Source organism: Mesoplodon densirostris, chromosome 11 (genome assembly GCF_025265405.1).
Source record: "Mesoplodon densirostris isolate mMesDen1 chromosome 11, mMesDen1 primary haplotype, whole genome shotgun sequence".
NCBI lineage: Eukaryota > Metazoa > Chordata > Mammalia > Artiodactyla > Ziphiidae > Mesoplodon > Mesoplodon densirostris.
The window spans coordinates 96,090,765-96,111,892 of NC_082671.1; positions in this window are offsets into that span (position 1 = coordinate 96,090,765).

Genomic DNA, 21,128 nt, shown 5'->3' on the forward strand with positions numbered 1-21,128 from the left:
GTAAAATCATCCCCTTATATCCACTATAAGCAGTTAGGGGATACACAAACAAAACGATGTAAATATCATGTAAAAACAGTAAAAAAATGGGCTTCCCTGGTGGCGCAGTGGTTGAGAGTCCACTTGCCGATGCAGGGGACACAGGTTCGTGCCCCAGTCCAGGAAGACCCCACATGTCGCGGAGCGGCTGGGTCTGTGAGCCGTGGCCGCTGAGCCTGCGTGTCCGGAGCCTGTGCTCCACAACGAGAGAGGCCACAACAGTGAGAGACCCACGTACAACAAAAAAAAAAAAAAAAAAGAAAAGAAAAGAAAAACAGTAAAAATTGGGGGGACAGTAAAAATGCAGGATTGTTAAAATGTGTTCAAACTTAAGAGATCAGCAACTTAAAATAATCATGTATATATTGCTAAATAGAGCCTCATGGTAACCACAAACCAAACATCGATAATAGATACAAACACAAAGAAAGAAAAAGAAACCCAAACATAACACTAAAGACAGTCATTAAAACACAGTAGAAGAGAGCAAAAGAAGAAAGGATCAAAAAACTACAAAAACAATCCAAAGTTAATTAATAAAATGGCAACAAGTACATACCTATCAATAATTACTTTAAATGTAAGTGGGAAAACGCTTCAATCAAAAAACATAGAGTGGGGGCTTCCCTGGTGGCGCAGTGGTTGAGAGTCCACCTGCTGATGCAGGGGACACGGGTTCGTGCCCCAGTCCGGGAAGATCCCACATGCTGCGGAGCAGCTAGGCCCGTGAGCCATGGCCACTGGGCCTGTGTGTCCGGAGCCTATGCTCCGCAACGGGAGAGGCCACAACAGTGAGAGGCCTGTGTACCTCAAAAAAAAAAAAAAATTGAATCAGTAATTTAAAAACTCCCCAAAAAAGTCGAAGATCAGACAGTTTCACAGGTGAATTCTACCAAACATTTAGAGAAGAGTTAACACCTATTCTCAAACTGTTCCAAAAATTTGCAGAGGACTGAATGCCTCCAAATTCATTCATGAGGTCAGCATCACCCTGATACCAAAATCAGACAAATGCACACAAAAAAGAAAATTACAGGCCAATATCACTGATTGAATGTAGATGCAAAAATCCCCAGCAAAATATTAGTAAACAGAATTCAAAAATACCTTAAAAGGGTCACCCATCCTGATCAAGTGAGATTTATCCAAGGGATGCAAGGATGTTTCAATATCCACAAATCAATCAGCTTGATTCATCACATTAACAAATTGAAGAATAAAAATCATATGATCATCTTAGCAGATGAAGTAAAAGCTTTTGACAAAATTCAACATTCACTTATGATGAAAACTCTAAACAACGTGATTACAGAGGGAACAGATCTCAACATAAAAAGGCCATACATGACCGACAGCTAACATCATACTCAATATGAAAAGCTGGAAGCATTTCTTCTAAGATCAGGAACAAGACAAGGATGCCCACTCTTCCACTTTTATTCAACTCTTATTGGAAGTTTTAGCTACTGCAAAACTTATACTGTCCTTCCAAAACAATATAAAACCCACAGAACACTTTAATTTTTCTTCCTCTTGACAAGTTTTTCCTGTTCTGTATTTGAAATCTACATATATAATCCCATTAAACATTGTATTATCTCTTTGTTTCAGTAAGTATTTAAATTTATTCACATTTTTGTTACTTCCTGTGCTTTTTCTTTCATTCATTTCAGCCCCTTCATCTAGGACTCTTTCTGTTTACATAGAGTGTATCCTATAGATTTCAGTGCAACTCCACCTGTGATCAACTTTATTAGTTTTGTCTGAAAGTATCTTTATTTTGCCTTCATACTTAAAATAAGTTTTCAGATTCTCACTGAAGGTGTGAATCTCCACTCTTGTAAAGGGGAGAAATCCTTGTAGGGGGAACAAGTATCATTGAGTTATGAATATTTGGGTTTTATATACTTAGTGAATCACAATAAGGTGGTCCTAGCTATAAGTGCACAGGCTTGTTGTTAATCCTACCCAACTGGTTGTGAGATTCACCTGTATGTAAATCAGGCAACTCTAAAGTGTTAACACTTGGTGTGATTTATGAACATTTGGCTCTTTTACCCCAGCCATCTAGCTCCAGTTTTATGTACATGCAAAACTGGCAGACATTCTATGGTGATGTTGATTAGATGTGATGTCTTTTCATGGTGGCAGTCAGTACTTTTGTGTTTGTATTGATACAGTGAGACAGATTTATCTGTCTCTCTCACACACACACACTCTCTCTCTCTCTGTCTCTCTGTCTCTCTGTCTCTCTGTCTCTCTCTCTCTCTCTCTACACTCTCAACTCTGCTATTGCCAAATCACTTTTCTTAAAGTCCCTTGGGATTAGTTTCCTCTCGATTCACACGACACTTACATTGAGAATAGCCGTTGAAGTACTAGCTTTCTTGATGGAGGTATATAGATGTCTCCTGTTACACTCCCTATCATAGGAAAGCCTAGGGCTTTGGGTTTTGGCCATGTGGCGTGGCATGCAGGAATCTGAGTTCCCTGACCAGGGATCGAACTCATGCCCCCTGCAGTGGAAGCACGGAGTCTTAACCACTAGACCACCAGGGAAGTCCCAGGCTTTGGGTTCTGTTTCAGTGTCTTATGAGATCAAAAAAGCATCAGTACAATATTATCATGGTTGGAAAATATCTTTAGGGATAAAGTGGGTTTCTGTGCTCTGCTTGCTTCTCTGCATAATTTTATACTAAGATTTTGACACGTTAATTTCTTTTATCTCTATTCTATGAAGCTTTTAAAATAATTTCTTAAAATATTTTAATCAGCCTTTTAATTGATTTCAGAGGGAGGAATAATCTGAATAGGAATTCTGATGGTTACCAAAGACAGGGTGACAATTTTTCACATTGTCAATATCTCAGAGTAGGGTGGATTGGTAGGGCTCCAGCTCTGTAATCGTGTGACTCAGTGATTAGGTGGAATCCAAAGACTTGCTTCTTCCTCTCTCTTTTTAGCTCTGCTATAGAGTACACAGAATTTCTAAGACAGTCTCTTCTCTCGTTCTAGTAGTAACTAGCAAAAACTAGAGGTTGACTCATTGCTTGGTGGCTTAGAAATTTCCCATAATCACTTATTATAGAAATTCCTGTACTTCAGAGACTATTTTCTCTACAAATAAAATTATATGACAAAATATGGGTGGTATTTGGCTGATGAAAATTAACCACAAAAATCTGTTACCAAGATGTGAAAAGCCTTAACAGTACTAACTAAATTCAAAATCATATTATATTTTTGCTGGTTTTATATTTTAAATTATGCATTATAGCTTAGCAATATTTAAATGCTATTCTCTTCTTCCTTAGAAGGAATTTTACACATTAGCTATAGGATTAATTTTTGCTGATTATTCATTGTAGAAATTTGCATGATGCATGTATTCTTGTTGTATATTGGGTTCGGGGTAATGAACATGAACCAACTTAAAATGAAGGTCACTGGGTATATTTTATGAACATGTCTCTGATATTGAATATATGAGGCAGTTTTATACACTAATATGTAATTTTATGATGTTTTGCATTAATATTCTATACTATAATAATATTGGGCTTTATTTGACAGCTTTTGCTGCAAAAGCACTCTGTAACAAATAACCTTTGACTTTCAGTGGCTTATGTAACTGTAGATTTATTTCTCTCTCACATTTTATGTCAGTGCCTGTGGGTTAGATGCTGACTCTTGTCCAAGTTCAATGTCAGATGTAGGTCTGCTCCAATATGTCCTCTAATTCCAAGACCAGCATGATGCAGATTCGCATATGAGATGTGATGTTTTCATGGGAAAGTAGAGGAATACAAAAGGGGCACAGAAACTTGCCCTACCTTTCACAGCTTTTACTCACATTGTACTGACCAAAGCAAACCTTATGACAAAGTGGCACATGAATGTGTTGAGAAAGATATTCTTCCCATGAAGTGTGGCAAGGGGAGAGTGAAGATTTGCAAATAAGAAAATCTACCTTAAGGACACTTCGGTTATTGTTTTTGTTTATTTTTTAAAATTTTATATATATATATATATATATATATATATATATATATATATATATATTTTTTTTTTGGCGGTAGGCGGGCCTCTCACTGCTGTGGCCTCTCCCGTTGAGGAGCACAGGCTCCAGACGCGCGAGCTCAGCAGCCATGGCCCACGGGCCCAGCCGCTCCATGGCACGTGGGATCCTCCCGGACCAGGGCACAAACCCATGTCCCCTGCATTGGCAGGCGGACTCCCAACCACTGCGCCACCAGGGAAGCCCAATTTTTAATATTTCTAACAGAAATAAAACTATAGAAAAATAACATAACCAATATGCCATCCAACAAGTTTTAGCAACATTAAATATTCTTCCATGTCTGCTACGGGCATTGTTCTTTAATAAAGCAAGCCTTCCAGAGATGGTTGGAATCCATGTTTAACTGTTTACCATTCATACCATTATCATCTTTTCTTTCCCAGAGTTAATTACTATCTTGAAATTAATATTTCACGTTTTCATGCATATGCACACATTGATATGAGTACTTAAGTGAGAAAGTACAAATGTGAATTTTTCATCAATATAGAAATATTATTGTATGTATAGCATTCTACAAATTGATTTTTTTTTTTTTTTTTTTTTTTTTTTTTTTGCTGTACGCGGGCCTCTCACTGCTGTGGCCTCTCCCGTTGCGGAGCACAGGCTCCGGACACACAGGCTCCGCGGCCATGGCTCGCGGGCCCAGCCGCTCCGCGGCATGTGGGATCTTCCGGGATCGGGGCACGAACCCGTGTCCCCTGCATCAGCAGGCGGACTCTCAACCACTGCGCCACCATGGAAGCCCTACAAATTGATTTTTTTATCCTAAAATATTTTCCATGTTAATATACATAATTCTAGTTTCATTCATTTTAACTACTGTATAGTATTCCATTGTGTGAACAAGTAACAGTTATTTAATCCATTTAGACAGTGTTGAACATTTAAAATTTTCTATTTTTAAAAACTGATTTTGCTTGATTTGCTTTATCTTTGCTTTATAAATGTTTTGGTAAACATTTTATGCATGGCTTCCAGTACAGCTGTGTGTTATTAAAATATTACACTTCAAGTGGATTTGTTAAGTCAAAGGGTATGTACATTTTTAACATAGAGTTTTTTCCAATTTTTATAATTTTCCTTTTTTATCCACTTGACTGGAACATCTATTACAAAGTTGAATACAAGTGGTGCTTTATTCTGAGCTTAAATAGCTGGCTTCTAAATTTTTACCATTAAGAAGAATGATTGTTGTATGTTTGGGAATAAATATAGCAGATTATAGACATTACATTTTTTTCTTAGTTTGCAAAGGCTTATTTTTAAAATCATGAATAAGAGTTTGATTTTATCAAAGGCACTGTTTTGGGCATTTTTGCATAGAGTTTTTCCCTTTGTTAATATGCTAATTTTTATTCAATTTTCTGATGTTGCTTGTCTTTAACATTGTTGACTATGATCTACTGTTTTAAGTTACTACTAGATTAAATTGCTTTGCCTTTTATTTAGATTTTTTATATAGTTTCATAAGTGAGATTACTCTGAATACATTTTCTCTTTGGTGTGTTCATTTCTGTTGTTTGTTAGCAAAGTTTAACTTGTAAAATTAGTTGGAACACTTTCCTTCTTTTCCTATTCTCTGGGAAAATAAAATGTACATAATATATGTATTTTCTACTCCTTGATGATATAGAAAAATCCCTTATAAAGTTGACTGGGCCTGTTTTAGGGAATGGGGCCACAGAGTATATTTGAAAATGGATTTGACTTCTTTAATATTAGTGCTTTATTTAGATTTTCTGTATCATTTTGAATCAGCTTTGGTTATGTTTTTTAGAAAATTATGTAGTTTATCTAAAACATAAAATTTACATGTTTCATTTATGATTGTTTAATGTCTACTTAATCTGTAGTTATAACCTTCTTTTCATTCTTAGTACTATTTTTTGGCTATTCCTATTTTTCCTAGGAATTTATAATTTGGGTGGTTGCTGTGAGTTTCTCTCTGATTTGTTTTTATTTTTTCCCCAATAAGCAGCTTTTGGTGTTAAAATTTTGTCCACTGTTTTATTTCTAGTTTCCATTGTTTCATTTCTAGTTTGTTTCTTAATTTTTGCTATTTCATTTAATTAAAATTTTTTTCTTACATTCTTTTTTTCATAAATTTTGTGTAGGGCATACAAGTATTATTATATGCTTTTAAGCCTATACATTCTGATCTTTAAAAGCCTTTTCCCTTAAATCCTACAAGTTTTTATATTAAGAATTTTTAGTCTTCTAAATATTTTAGAATTTTAGTCTTATTTTTCTCTTTAACCCCCTTAGTAATTTAAATTTTACCCTTCCAAACTCATGGATGTTTTTAGGTATAATATACTTCACATTTTAAAATTTCTAATCAATCACATCATGATATCCAGGTATTAAGGACTTTGCAGACCCAGTCTTTGAGAGAGTGGGCACCTTGGTTTAATTGTTGGTCTTTTTGCTGACAAAGCCCCAGTCTTGTCACTGAAGGCTCTTTTCTTTGCTTTCTTTCATTGAGCAGGATTGGGATCAAACCCAGATCAAATGCTTGGGCCTAGCTCTGAGGTCCTGTCTGACCAGAAGCCCTTTTACTTCTCTTACCCACATGGTGGTTCAAATTTCTGTTGGCCACTTCATGCTTCCAGAACTTGAACCTAGCAGGACTGTGGCAGTAGCCTTGCTCTTTACTTTCCATTTGTGGTCTTTTTTAAGTCCAGTGAGAAAAAATAATCTTATTTTTAGACACAGATATGTCCTACTGGCTTTCCATTTTTATATTTTATTCCTCACTGCTTTGTGTCTGGAACAGATTGTTTCTGATTAAGTATTAATTCACTGTACAATATCAAACAGAAATTGCACCCCTTCTTAAGATATGTAATTTTATGAAGCACACCGTGTTTTGACATTCCATAGATAATTAGTGCCAAACACATAAATCAGTCATTTCTTTAGCAATATTTTTAAACATATATTTTCTTTTTAAAAACATTTATTTATGTATTTTTATCAAAGTATAGTTGATTTACAATGTTGTATTAGTTTCATGTGTCCAGCAAAGTGATTCAGTTATACATACATATATGTTTTTTCAGATTCTTTTCCCTTATAGGTTATTACAAAATATTGAGTATGTTTCCCTGTGCTATACAGTAGGTCCTTGTTGTTTATCTATTTTATATATAGTAGTGTATATATGTTAATCCCAAACTCCTAACTTATCCTCACTTTCTCCTTTGGTTACCATAAGTTTGTTTTCTATGTCTGTGAGTCTGTTTCTGTTTTGTTTATAAGTTCATTTGTATCCTTTTTTTTTAGATTCCACATAGTGATGTCATATGGTATTTGTCTTTCTCTGTTTGACTTACTTCACTTAATATGATAATCTCTAGGTCCAACCATGTTGCTGCAAATGGCATTATTTCATTCTTTTTTATAGCTGAGTAATATTCCATTGTATAAATATACAACACCTTCTTTATCCATTCATCTCTTGATGGACATTTAGGTTGCTTCCATGTCTTGGCTATTGAAAACAGTATTGCAGCAAACACTGTGGGCATGTATCTTTTGGAATTATGGTTTTCTCCAGATATATGCCCAGGAGTGGGATTGTAGGTTCATATGGTAGCTCTATTTTTAGTTTTTTAAGGAACCTCCATACTATTTTCCATAGTGGCTGTACCAATTTACCAACAGTCTTCTGAAAGATGTTACTAGTATTTCTTAGGTTATTTCCATATGTATTATGTACAATGAATCCATTTTTAAACACTTATCATGACTCAAATATGGTTCTCTCCTCAAAGAACTTAGGCTGTTGTTGAAAAAGAGAATTGAAAAGAATTAGGAGAGTATGTTATTTTTTTTAAAAAAGGTAAAATTAACATCCTTAAAGAACAAAAGATGCACCTTGTCTTCCAAGGCTGGAGAAAAGGCATTGAGGGTAGGTACAGTTGTAGAGGATGGCAATTTAAATTAATTCAATTTAACAGCCATGATTGTTTCAGTGAATGTAGAAGGTAACCAGTTGCAAGAGATGAGGCAGCATGGAGAATTTGTGGAGATTATAAAAGTTTTATCCAGAGACATAAAATTTACACGTTAAGAATTATTTTTTAAAGTTGAGGGCCAACTGGCTAATGATACTTGAAATCAAGTGCTTGAGAGGTGTTCACAACTAGTAAATATCAAAGAATTGGTGATTGGACTGCCTTCAGTCTCCAGGATTGTATGCAGTTCTGTAACATCATCCAGAAGCCCAGATTTGGGAGCAAGGGAAATAGAATCACATAAATTAGAAAGTGTAGCATTTTGTGAGACAAAAAGGCAAAAAAAATTAGGACATAGAATGTTAACAAGAGTGACTGTGGTGGTGCATTTTATTGACTAGGGTAGGTGAGGAAGAAGAAGAAGAGATTGTTAGTCACTTCCATTTCTGTTTCCTATGCTTGATTTTGAGAACTTTGAGATCAGAGTTATATTTCTTTTTGCTATGTATCCACAGCACTTTCTCTGACATACAGTAGGATTCAATAAGTGGTTATTGAGTTGAATTTAATTTGTACAAATATACTTTAGTTCAAAAAATGGCAAATGAAAGCTTCCACAATTCATAAAAAGTGTCTCTTTGAACACTGAAAGTGAATTTAAACCCCAGTATCCAGATAATCTTTCATAACCAGGTATTTGTGAGGCAGTGGAAATTGCTTTCTGAAATAAGTCACAATGATTTCTATTTCCAGGCAGAAGTCCACTGACAGTCTAGAATTTCTCACCTGGATCTCTCCAAAACCATGCATGTTCAAACTGTTTTTGGAAGTTTTTGAATAAAGTCATCAAAAGTAGAAAGACTAACATACAAAAGAATGACATGATACATTATGTTAATCTTTTTCATGTGTGAAATGTAATGGAGGTAGAAAGAAAGAATAGTCACTGATAATATTTAACAAAAACCAAGTGAGAAACCTTAGTGTGGGTACATTTAAAATTCCTAAATATGAAAGCAAAGTAATAACCCATCATGAAGTTAACATCTTCTTTGTTCTGCTTTCAAATACAACATGTGACGTTCTGCAATAATAGGAGATTTAAAAGAAACAGTACTTGAAGCAGAGCCTTCAAGTTTGCCCATTGAAGAGAGCTATGTGTTTGCTTTTTTTTTTCTGGGTGTATTTTAGTGGCATTTTACAACACAGCTAAAGGTAATGTTCCCCCAATATAAAAAATAAATAGATCTATCAAAAGGCAACTCTTTTATAGCATTAATATTTTGTAACAAAATAACTGAATTATATTGCTGTATTCTATTTTATTCTAGTAATTATAATGTTAAATACAAGTTTATTCTCTATCTGATTAACTTTAAAAGCTCAAATTTATTATAAGAATTCTAAAATTGTATGTTGTCAAGGAGAGGTAGATTTCTACAATCAGGGTGAAAATGTTCTGAGAAATTACAGTATATTTTTCTCTCCAAAATATCTTATTTTTATTTCTCTAGTATCAAATTTGGTTTTTGTTTCAACATGTTCTTCGTAAGAAATTTATAAGAAATCAGGAACATATTCATTATATACATTTTATTTAAATATAGATTATATAGAGTCATTAGGTATTAAAGATAAGAGTTCTTAAAGATCATCTAGAAAAATTCCTTCACAGCTAATGATACTGTGGCTCAGAGTGATAAAACATTAGAAATACGTTGATGTATTTTTTAAATATTTGAAATTTCTGCCTATTTATCCAAATAGCAGTTGATGTAAATTAGATTATGAGACAAAAAATGGTTCTAAAGAACAAAACATACATAAATTGAAAAATTAATGAATACAAAATAAATAATGAACTTCTATCAGTGAAGAAATAATATTGCTTTGAATCTGACCAATTTGATGTTCTGCTTTAATAATATTTCCAATGAGTTAAGTCTGTTTCAAAATGTTAATTTGAATTCTGAATAATTCTATCAAACATTACCGGATTAGCACTTTCATTTTGTAAAAACTTCTTTCTAATTTAATTGGGGAAGGTGGTATGGTTTTAAGCATGGTTTTATCCCATAGCTGACATGTGATTTTCAGGAAGTCGCTTAATTTGTCTAAGTCTCAATCTTTAATTCTGTAAAGGAATGTATCTCATTTCTTTGGGGAGATTACCAATCATGTCAACAACAGCTTCTTCCTCTGTCTTCCGTTGTTTCCCCAGTTCATTCATATTGGTGGGATTTTTAAATTTTAATTTTATAGAGAGAAGGTTGTCAAGAGAGGGATTCATGGGGAGAAGAGGAAGACACCATGTGTATATAATAGAGTACCTACCCACCAGCAGGTTCCTTATACTGGTTTTTGAACCAGGGAATGTAGGGATTAGGTATGTTTAGAGACAGAGCTAATAGAGCATTCAAAATTTTTGTTATAACTGGGCACAGAAAAGCTTGGGGCCAATGGTGAAAAGAGAAACAGAAGAGACCCTCCCCCCTCTACTTTGACATGCACACAAGCACTAACTATTTTGGTACCGGGAAGAATAGAAAGTTGGGGACCATCAATACCAAAAACCACCGCTGAGATGTCAGAATTCTCCTGATGGGCTCTGATGCTAATGAAGCTTCTTTAGCAAGCATCTCAGGCAGCAGATACGTGTCGGCGAGACCAGAGAAGGATGAAGCACAATAGGGCAAAATCTGAGTTGTGACACTAGGCACCAAACAGATTTGTAGATCCGTGTGTGACATCTGTTGGGGATGTCCAGAAGTAATTCTGAATCCTCAAATCCAGAAGAATCTCTCTCTGCTTCGGGTCCTGATTGCATGTATGGTCAGAAGGCTGCCTTTCAGTACATCATATATGCTAATATCCTCCATTTAGAAGAACGTTAGCATATGGAAGGCAGATTAGTTTCTTAAACTTTTATGTTCCTTAATATCTAGGAAAAGGGGAAACAAACGTTATATAACTGATATATAAGTATGGATATATTTTAAGGTGGCAACAGTGAGATAATTTATTTTCACAGAAGTGATACTGTGGCAAACACCATACTGTATACATTAGGTTATGATTATTTTATTAACCTGAGGCGAAGTTTCAAGGAGGGGAATATAGGAAGGTGTTTGTGAAGAGAACAATAACATTGGTGCCTCAATGTAAAATCTAAAAATAATTACATGCCTGCCTCAATCTGGCTGAGAATGAACACTCCTCCTGAATTTATCTTGGCAATAGTGTGAGAAAAAGACCCTAAAAGACAGATGTTTGAGGTGGAAATGGAAATACTTCTGGATTAAGAGAGAGATGTTTTAGTCACAATTTTAGCTGTGCCTTTATTATTCTCAGATCCTTGATAAATTGCTTTCCCTCATCATGTAAGATTTTCTTTGCTTGCATTTATAATTCATTCTTAATTTGAATAATGGTGAGCTATGGCATAAGTCATGGGCAGTGATTGATAGGCCAAAAAGGCTTCAGGGCACTTATTTTGATTGTGGTCTGAACTTTCAGCTTGATATTAGACTAACTCAGAAAACGCTCTGTTTCTCCAATTGCAGAGTGACAAAATTATGTCAAGGAGATGTGATTAAAAATGGTAACATAACAAAAAATAGTAGACAGAGGAAAAAGTATGTTTGGAAAATCTTTGTGCTCTTATGGATAACAAAAATAGATTGACTCCTTTTGATGTTTTTCTGAATTAAAAATTAGAAAAAGCAAAATGGACTGATATGGTACAATACTTCCACACTGCTCCTTGTCAGATATTTGGAATTATAATTATGTGTTAGTATACCTTTCTGTATCTCCAGTTTTTGAAAATATGAATACAAAGCATACTTGCATATATGGGTTAGTTTAGATATACTTTTTAGAAAGTGAAGAGGAATAATGTCAGTCAAGTTTACAGTTGCTTCCTCAGTGCCTAGAATTGTGCTTGGCTTTGAGTAATAGCTTAGAAAGAATGAGTAAGTGTTTAAAGGCAGAAAGATGAGCAGGCTCATATATGGTATACATTCATTATACCTAACAACAGAAGGCGTCTTTCTAAAGCTTAACCAAGTTATAGTGTCCCTAACCCAATATATTTTTTTAAAAAATAATTATCATTAGTTAACATTCATGATAAATTTTGAGCCTATTTTAATGCTGAAGTAAACAATAGAACCATTCTATTTAAAGGAACCTGAGGTCATCTAGTCTCACCACATCATTCTGTAGCTTAAGCTGGAGGCCAGCACCAGTATGTGACTTATCTGTAATCATACAGCTAATTGCAGAGAATGGGGACTCTTGCCCTTTTCCTCTTTCCCACTCCAGTGTTCCTTTCACTAACCAACACTATAGACAAGCTAGAAAGCTCTCATTTTTCCTCTAACTCTAGCTTATTTCCTGTTGTCCTATTCATTTTTCCACATAAGCCAGAATTACTCAAATGCTTTTCTAAATGGTCTTCAACTAATGGGCATCTAACTAAAGGCAGTTTGGCTAAAGTAGTTCTTGTAGGCAATCTTAAGTCAAATGCACATAGCTATCATTTTTATTATTGAGCACTTACTGTAGGCAGACCCACTCTGAGGGACATAACACTACCCTTTTCTTTGACTTATTCTTCATTCTAAACCTATGAAATTAGTTCTGTATCATCATCAATATTTTGACTAAAAGAAATTGAGAGTGGCTGGGGGAAAGTTAAGTGGCTCGTCTGAAGTCACTGTTAGTAAATGGGAGGACTAGGATATGGTTAGTAGAGCCAGTTACTTCTAGAAGCATTTGAGAAGTTTCCTTTGTGTAGCTAGCTTGGTCATCAAGCCACAGGCCAGATGTTTCACACCCTGGATGGATCTCAACCAGTTCCTTTAACTCTGTTCCAGCCCAGCCCTACCCAGGATGCTTGGGTGGCAGCTAATGCCATATTATTGAGACCTATTTTGCAATAATATGTAACTTTTAACACAGTTTGAACACAATAAGTGTTATAGAATATCACATTTTAAGGTAACTTCATGAATTTTTATTATTTCAAACAGAATTCGCCCACCTGGTTCAATGTAAAGGAAATTTAAAACACTTTATAAACTGGTTATTGACTTCTTGGACTGCTCAGAGCTCTTACAAAACACCATTTAAATAAACTAAGTGTAAATATACTGGAAACATATGAATTAAATTTCCCTTGAAATGCACTGGGTTTAAAAATTGGGAGGAAGAGCGCCTGGCCAAGGCATTTTATGTTTTGCCAAACCCCAAATGTTTGAAAAAATAGTTTTAAAACATTTTATTGAATCAAAATGCTACTGAGTGTACACATTCCTTAAAAATCTATGTTTACTTATTGAATCATAAGCCATATTACGTTGGTACAAATTAAGTGATTATGGGGCAATGTGTCAAACTATTCAGAACATTAATGTAAAGTGTTTGCTAATTTAGCAGCGGTCAAAGATTGACAAAGCTATACAAAGTGTCCTCTGTTCAACCTAATAGCTATAGAATAGCACAGCCACAGAATTATTTTCCAGAGAAGTAGCATAGATAGTCATTTTAGAGAAAAAAAACATGTTCTCAAACTTAATGACTCTAATAATTATGAAAAGAACTTTAATTGACTAAAGGGGAAAGGAAACAATTTTAAGAATGACCTGGTCACAGCAAAACATTGATCACTGTGTGTGTGTGTGTGTGTGTGTGTGCAATTTACTCAAATTAGAACCAAACACATTTTTTGTATAAATAATCAACAGATTTCAAATTCCTTCAGTGTGTAAGTCTCAATTTTATATGAACCCTAATGGGAAAAGATTTACAAAACTAACTTCTGTAACAGTGGGTGGGCATGACCTACCCAACTCAGTCTTGCTGGGTGATCCATTAGCACGTCAGTCCTTTGAATCTGAATGGATTTATGGTCTTCTTGTGTCCACTTTTAAAATAGAATTACCCCAGAGTGTTAGATGATTGCTATCTAGGTCCTTGGCAAGAATTGTTTGAAACTATTGGTGGTTGGATTGACAGCTAGCTAGCTGGAAACAAGGCTTTGTGGGAATAGGCTTTAGCCCAAGAGTCAGATGGGAAATGTCTGAGACATCTAAAACTGCAAGTATAAACGGTCTGCAGTATGAGAAAACTTGCCTGGCTCTTTTAGTCAGAAATCCATCAAAAAGTTCTCCATGTGCTACTCTTGGCTCTTTATGGGACACAGTACTTTCCCATGACTGCATCAGGGTACACACTACAATGTTCTTTTCCCAACACTGATCTTAGCCAGCAACTTCATTCTTCTTTCACTTTTCAGATTAAATTTTGCCTACCAAGTAAATAGTTGGATGACTGACTCTCTCTTAAGTAGGTCCTCAGTTATCTTCTATTTTATCTTCTTTTTTGTTTCCTTTATAGCATTTACTAGAATTTTGAATTATATTTATTGCTTAAGAATTTTAAATTTACCTCCTTCACCAGAGGAGTTATATGGAGAGAGGTAATGTCTGTCAAGTTCACAGTTGACTCCCTAGTACCTAGCATTGTGCTTGGCATTGAACAAATACTTTTGAATGAATAAGTGTTTGATGGCAGAAAGATGAACAACAGGCTCATATGTGGTATATTCATTGTATTTAGCAATAGCAGTCATTTGCTAAAATTGAAGTAAATTATGGTGTTACTGCAATGCAAGAAATTAGCAAATTAACTTTGAATGAACTGAGCCAATGGCTGCTGATATGATACTGTATTCTATTTCTTCACTCAAGGTATGAGCTTAATAAAGCTATCTCCTGGAAGGAGTTTCAAGAAGGCTGGGAGGTTTCCTAATAAGGAAAGGTAAAATGAGAGAAGAGGCTGAGTAGGGCAGTGGGGAAGTGTGGGGGAGATGCTTCCTCTAAAATTTTCTGAGTATTCGTCTACTTTTGAAAACATTAATATATGTCCTTTCTGAGCTGAAATCAGCTCATTTCCAGGCAAAGATTTCATAGAAAATGGTGGCCCAAAATAAGTGAGATTCGATGGAGCCTTCTTGCTATGAGAACAAGCTCTGGTTATTCTCTCGACATAAGGTCTATTTGGACATTCAACTGAAAAATAAATCCTGAGTGTTTTTTCTCTAGTTGCCATAGTCAAGATCTGTCTTCTAACTCTTTCTCCTATATCTCACCCCAATTTTATACTAGTGTCTGATTTCCTGTCTTCCTGTCTTACAAATATTTTAGCATCTATTATGTATCTGGAAATTGGTATTATAGTAAAAAAACAAGATGTGTTCCCTTTTCTCAAGGGGTATATACCCTTTCCTATGGACCTCCACAACCTACCAACATATTCATGGGTTGGAAAATTAGAGTCAGCCTGGTTTTTTAAAAATAATTTCACTGGTTTTGAGATTGGTCCTTGTACTTCTTACATTGAAAGGGCTAGATGCAAAGAAAGAATCAGGGAGACTGCCAAATTCGTGCATAGTGTTCTGTGTCATTTTTCTGTTGCCATAAAAGGAAAAACATAGCCCCAGTGGGTGATGAGCAAGAATGCAGCAAGGACATGTCAGTGACTATGTGAGGTGTTAGGAGGTGCCTCTAAGAACAAGTTGGCAAGGAATCCAGAGTCCTCTCCAGACTTGGCAGTTAGATTGCCAGCACTGCCTTGAGTTTTCTACTAGCATTTCTATCCCTCTCATGTTTCTATCCTATCAGTTTTATTCTATCAGTTTTTTCCTAACTTATGATTCTTAGAATCCATTTGTTATATTTGAGTTAGAAATTCAAATTTTGATCATTTTCTAATAAAAAATGTTACAATTTCAGATTGAACTGAAACTGGCTCTTAGAATCTCCATAGAGCATCATACAGTACCCCTGGTATATGTTTTGAGATGCCTGAAATCACATAAGCAATTGAAAGAAGAGGCCAAAAGTGTAAGGAAGAGGCAAGAACTCTTAGGGCCTTCTCTTTATAGCAGTTGTAGTGAAAGCTAAAAACCAGTTAAGATGGAAAATGTTGGTTTGGCCCATAAGAATGCCTTTATATCAGGAGTTTACTAGATGTTTAATACTTTTTATTGGTATGCAATTTATAGACTATAGTAGGTCAACAGTAACATTGGAATTAGCAAATATCATCAAAATGACAGGGGTGGTATATATTATAAACACTTTTTTGATATAAGTGAGATGGATGTGTTAAAAAATAAAATATTTGCCAATCGGTTCTTTTTATAGTCTTACAATCATTCTGCATCTTGCAAATATATATTTTTTTGCCACTGTTTTTCTTATTGGCCACATGAACTTGCTGAAATCTAAGCTCATTATAGCAATAAAAGGCTATTTTACTTATTAGTCTTGTTACTAGTATAAATTCCTTTTTTTCCCCCTGAAATGGAAGAATTTAACCATTTCTAAAAATATAACATAAGGGACTAATAGAATGGGAATTTGCTATGGTATGCCTGACAGGTCCACATGTATGTATTAAGTTTTTATTCCAATTAATTTAAGTGTATTTTATCAATGTACAGTATTGAGAGGGAAACCACCTCTCTCCTCTGCTCAGAGAAGAGCTTAGAGCAATACTTGGCCTCTTTTCCCATTACTCACATGCTCATCCCTATAAGCACAGAATGAATTATCTGCTAAATTTTGTACTAGGAATTATATACATTCAATCCCTCTCCCTTTCCCCTCTCTATTTTGGTGCCAGCCTCAAAAATCACAAATTTTTGTGCCTTTAGTATGAAGCTTGCCAGGGGAAGCTTTGAATTATTCAGATCTATTCAAGTATGTTTAATAATAGTTTGAAGTACTAGCAGGCCCTCTATGCTGAAGATTTAAAGCAAATTCTCTAAATAGCCTTACTGTGATTAAAAGCTGATATTTTCATCTCAATGTCTTTGACTCTTATGCTTTATATCGTAATCAATTCCCAACCCAAGAGAGGAAGAAAAAGATGTTACTTATTCAAACTTAAAAACCCCAACACAAAGAATCAAATAGATTTCAGTTTTACTTTTCATTTACAATACTATGGTGAATATTTCACATATTCACCTAATGCACATATGGAAACACTAAAATGTGTGTGTGTACATACACAGGCATCCACACACTGAGGAATCCACATAAAAATTTTCTATGAGATAATATTTTTCCATATTGAAGAAACTCTCAGTTGAACAATAAGTTACAAGTTTCTGTTCTGATTGAAACTTGATTTCCATAGATTTCAGTTATATATAACTTAAAGGTGACTTTATTTTCCTTCTGCCTGAAATGTTTGAGATACTTTCATAGCAAAGATTCCATGTATTTAAATTGTACTTATGTTAAGAAGATGAGATAAAAGAACCTAGATGAAAATATACTTAAGAACTTCAAAGAGACAACTGATCCTTCAGTATAATCCTCATCTTTGTAAACTGTTTTAACTAAATTTACTTAAATTATTTTACTTAACCTAATTAATATCTGTCTCTGGTTTTCAAGAGATAACATTATATTAAAACTGTGTATACTAATTCACAAATACTTTTCAAAGATAAATCTGTGTTTACATAAAGCAATTGTTTTGAAATTCTTAAACCTCAAAGACGTGTATTCTTAATTCTCCCTCACAATTTTTTTCATTGAAATCAGTTTATTAATGCTTAGATGCTGAAGAGTTGATAGAATTTATCAATTAATTGTCCAACAGAACACTTTTACATTAAAAAAATGATGAAAATTACATTAACAGGTTAAGTTGGAAACAAACATAAATATGGAAGCTTCTTTATAATAAATAAAATGGACATTTCAGGTTTCAATTTATTTTATTTTTAGCAGCATTTGACTTATTAAATATTCTCTCTCATTTGGATTCCTCTTCACCTGCATTGGTGGAATTATATCGGTTTTCCTCCTACATCTCTAGTGTCTCCTAGGTCATCTACTTTGTAGGCTCATTGTCTGCTACTTGGTCGTTAAAGTTCGACTTCCTTAAAGGTTAGTCCTAAGTCTCCTTTCTCCTCACTTCACATTCTCTTTCTTAACCATATGCACATATTCCTCATGAACTTCTCTAGCTGAGGAAGATTGCTTTGTATTTCCAGCCCTAACCCTTCCTCTCAGCATGGATGGATATAGTCACCCCTTATTTGGCATTACTGCCCAGTTATTTAAAGTAACCTCACACCTCATTCTCTTTCACTTTTCTCCTGAGCATCCCCACTATTCCTCCAGTTTCACATTTCAGAAAGTGAGTCATCATTGACAACTTACTCTTCCTTATTCTCTGTATCCAATCTTTTATAAATCTTATCAAATGTGTCTTTCAAATCTCTTTCATCCATTCACCTTTTCATTGTGACCATTCTAGTCCAAATTCCCATTATTTCAGACATTAATGGTGATTTAATGTGATATTAATATTAATTATTAATATCTATTTTAAATATTTATAAGTTAATTTCAGTAAAATATAACGAGAAAGCTACACAGAAGACAGACAATTTTCGTCATGTAATATTATGTTATTAATATGATTTTAGTCAGGAAACTGGGGAGTACTAATTGATTCATTTCTCAAGAGTAAGGATTACTATGGACCATAAGTAATCCATAAATCATTTATTGTTCTGGTGACTTCTTAGGCCAATATCCTATAATAAGTTTACCTAGATGAAGATCTTTGGTTATATTTAAAATGTAGTAGATATTTCACTAAAGACCTTAATTATTATATTTTATTTATTATTATTAGACTTTCTTCTCTCCGTGTATCCATGGCATTTCTTGGAGGACTTTGTGACTTACCAACAATGTGTTTCAGGAGAGATCACAGAGGGATGTGTTAAATAGTGAAAAAGAGCTTTGCGTTTGAATTAGATCAGAATTTAAATCCTAACTTTGGTCACTTGATTTTGTAGAAACTTGCATGCCTTCTTTAATTTCCAGCTCAATTTCCCCATCTGTAAAAGGGGGACAATAATACTTTCTCTTGGCTTATGAGGAATATCAACTAAGATACAATTCATGAAACACATTATGGGGCTTACATCATGACCTCATATGTTCTTGAACAAAACTAAAAATATATGTTATGGGAAATATTTTAATTTTCTTTAGTTGTACTTTACATAAAGATTAGAACCTAAATTTAGCCCTAAATAATCTGAATTCCATGAATAAAAGTATTTGGTGTGTGGTTTACTTCATTAATATATGCTTATTAACTTATTGGATATGATCCTTTTATTTTAAGTTACTTTAAATTCTTCGTGACAGCTATGTAGTACATAGGTTGTAAACTAATGAATTAGATAAAATCTTGCATCTGTTTTTTGCATGATTCCTAGTCTGTCATACCTGTGTAATAAGTTACCTTAGAAAGTGCAACTCATGTAATGCATGGTTATCATTACAAACCAATAGTAAAAGACCAATTATGTAATTTTTTGCTAAATCTTTATCACCTGAATTTTGAATCTGGAAATTTAAACCTGAAAAGACCAATTAAATATAATTCACCTGTTCAGATGGAAAATTTATGCAATTGTTCTGCTTACTTTTTTCTAAGTACACAGTTTCGTGCCCAATTTTCTCCATTCAATGCATTTTACACAGAGCATATGGAATAGCTTTTTTACATCTTCCATCAAGCATGTGGAGGTTGGTGAGAAAATAGATCATAAGAAAACATTTTAAAAATTACATGAAATACATTCAAGATGTATAAGGAAAACCAAATGCAGATTTTTCATGGTCTGGCATATTTAGGAGTGAGAAAAGCACTGGATTCAAAGCCTTGATTTCACTTTTGCTCAAACTACTAAATATGAGTAAATAGAAAAAAAGAAATATTTATTTTTCTATAATTTTCATGAGGCAAGAAAAAATAATCCAATTAAGATTTGATTTAGGTTACTGATTATATCTATATTTCAAGAGTCTAATAATATTTATTTACATCAAGCAGAAAAAGCGACTCTAGTTCCTTTGGAGCAACACCTGTATAATAATCACATGTCATTAGAGATTAGAAATGATAGAACTTAGGAAACAAATAATAAAACTAGAAGCAGAGAATATGCAGGGGAAATTTTTGAAAGTATTTCATGTTCCTTTAGCATGGTTTCTGAACATGCTAAATAATGTTTAATTGTAAGCTTTTGTAAAAGTAAATAGGATATTGATCTCTGCAACTTCTTAAGTTCAAAGTTCTATGCTAATAACTTTATGTACTTTTTATCATTTAACTCTTATAGCATGATTATATGGTGGTAAGGTACAATTAATAAAATTTCTTTTTCTCCAAAGAGACTGAGGCTTAAAGATAATAAGAATTATGTCTAAGATCACACTTCTATAAATTGGTAGAGTTGGAATTTGATTTCAGTCTTTGGATTTGAGAGCTTAGATTTTAAATCACTAATGTATACTACTTTTTATATAAAAGCATATTGATAACCTGACAAAAGTTATTATTATATCTTATTACTTTCGCATACGGCAACATCTGTAATTACATATACTATATATTGTCTTGTTATAGTTTTCAAATGATCTGTAACTATCTAATCTCAAATGAGTTTTATAGATAATACAAGTTAGATCTTAAGCTAGATTTGTTTCAGATCAAATAGAGAGTAAGTAGCAGAATTGAAATTTAAGCTTAAACCCTCCAATTGGAATGTCTTGGAATGGGTTGTTATTCTAGTTGTGTGAGTTGTTCAGTTTATACTGATTCATATATATGCTTTTGTATATTTCTTCCTTTTGAGCGTGCCATGCATTTGTAAGATTACTAGGTGACATTTTTTCCCCTTTATTTCAACAGAACTGTTTACTTCCTATTATTTGCCAGATATATATTGTTATGGATGTAAATTTTGTTAAACCAAATCTAGTCTTCAAAACCATAAAGCCCAATAAAAAATACAAGTAAACAACCAGTTATAATGCAGTGGTTAAGTATTTTCCTTAGCAGTATAAAAAGATTATTATGGAAGTGGGGCAGTTCTCATTCTGCCCTGCTTTGGAGCAGCCTGGAAGAAGAGATTATACTGAAGCTCTGGG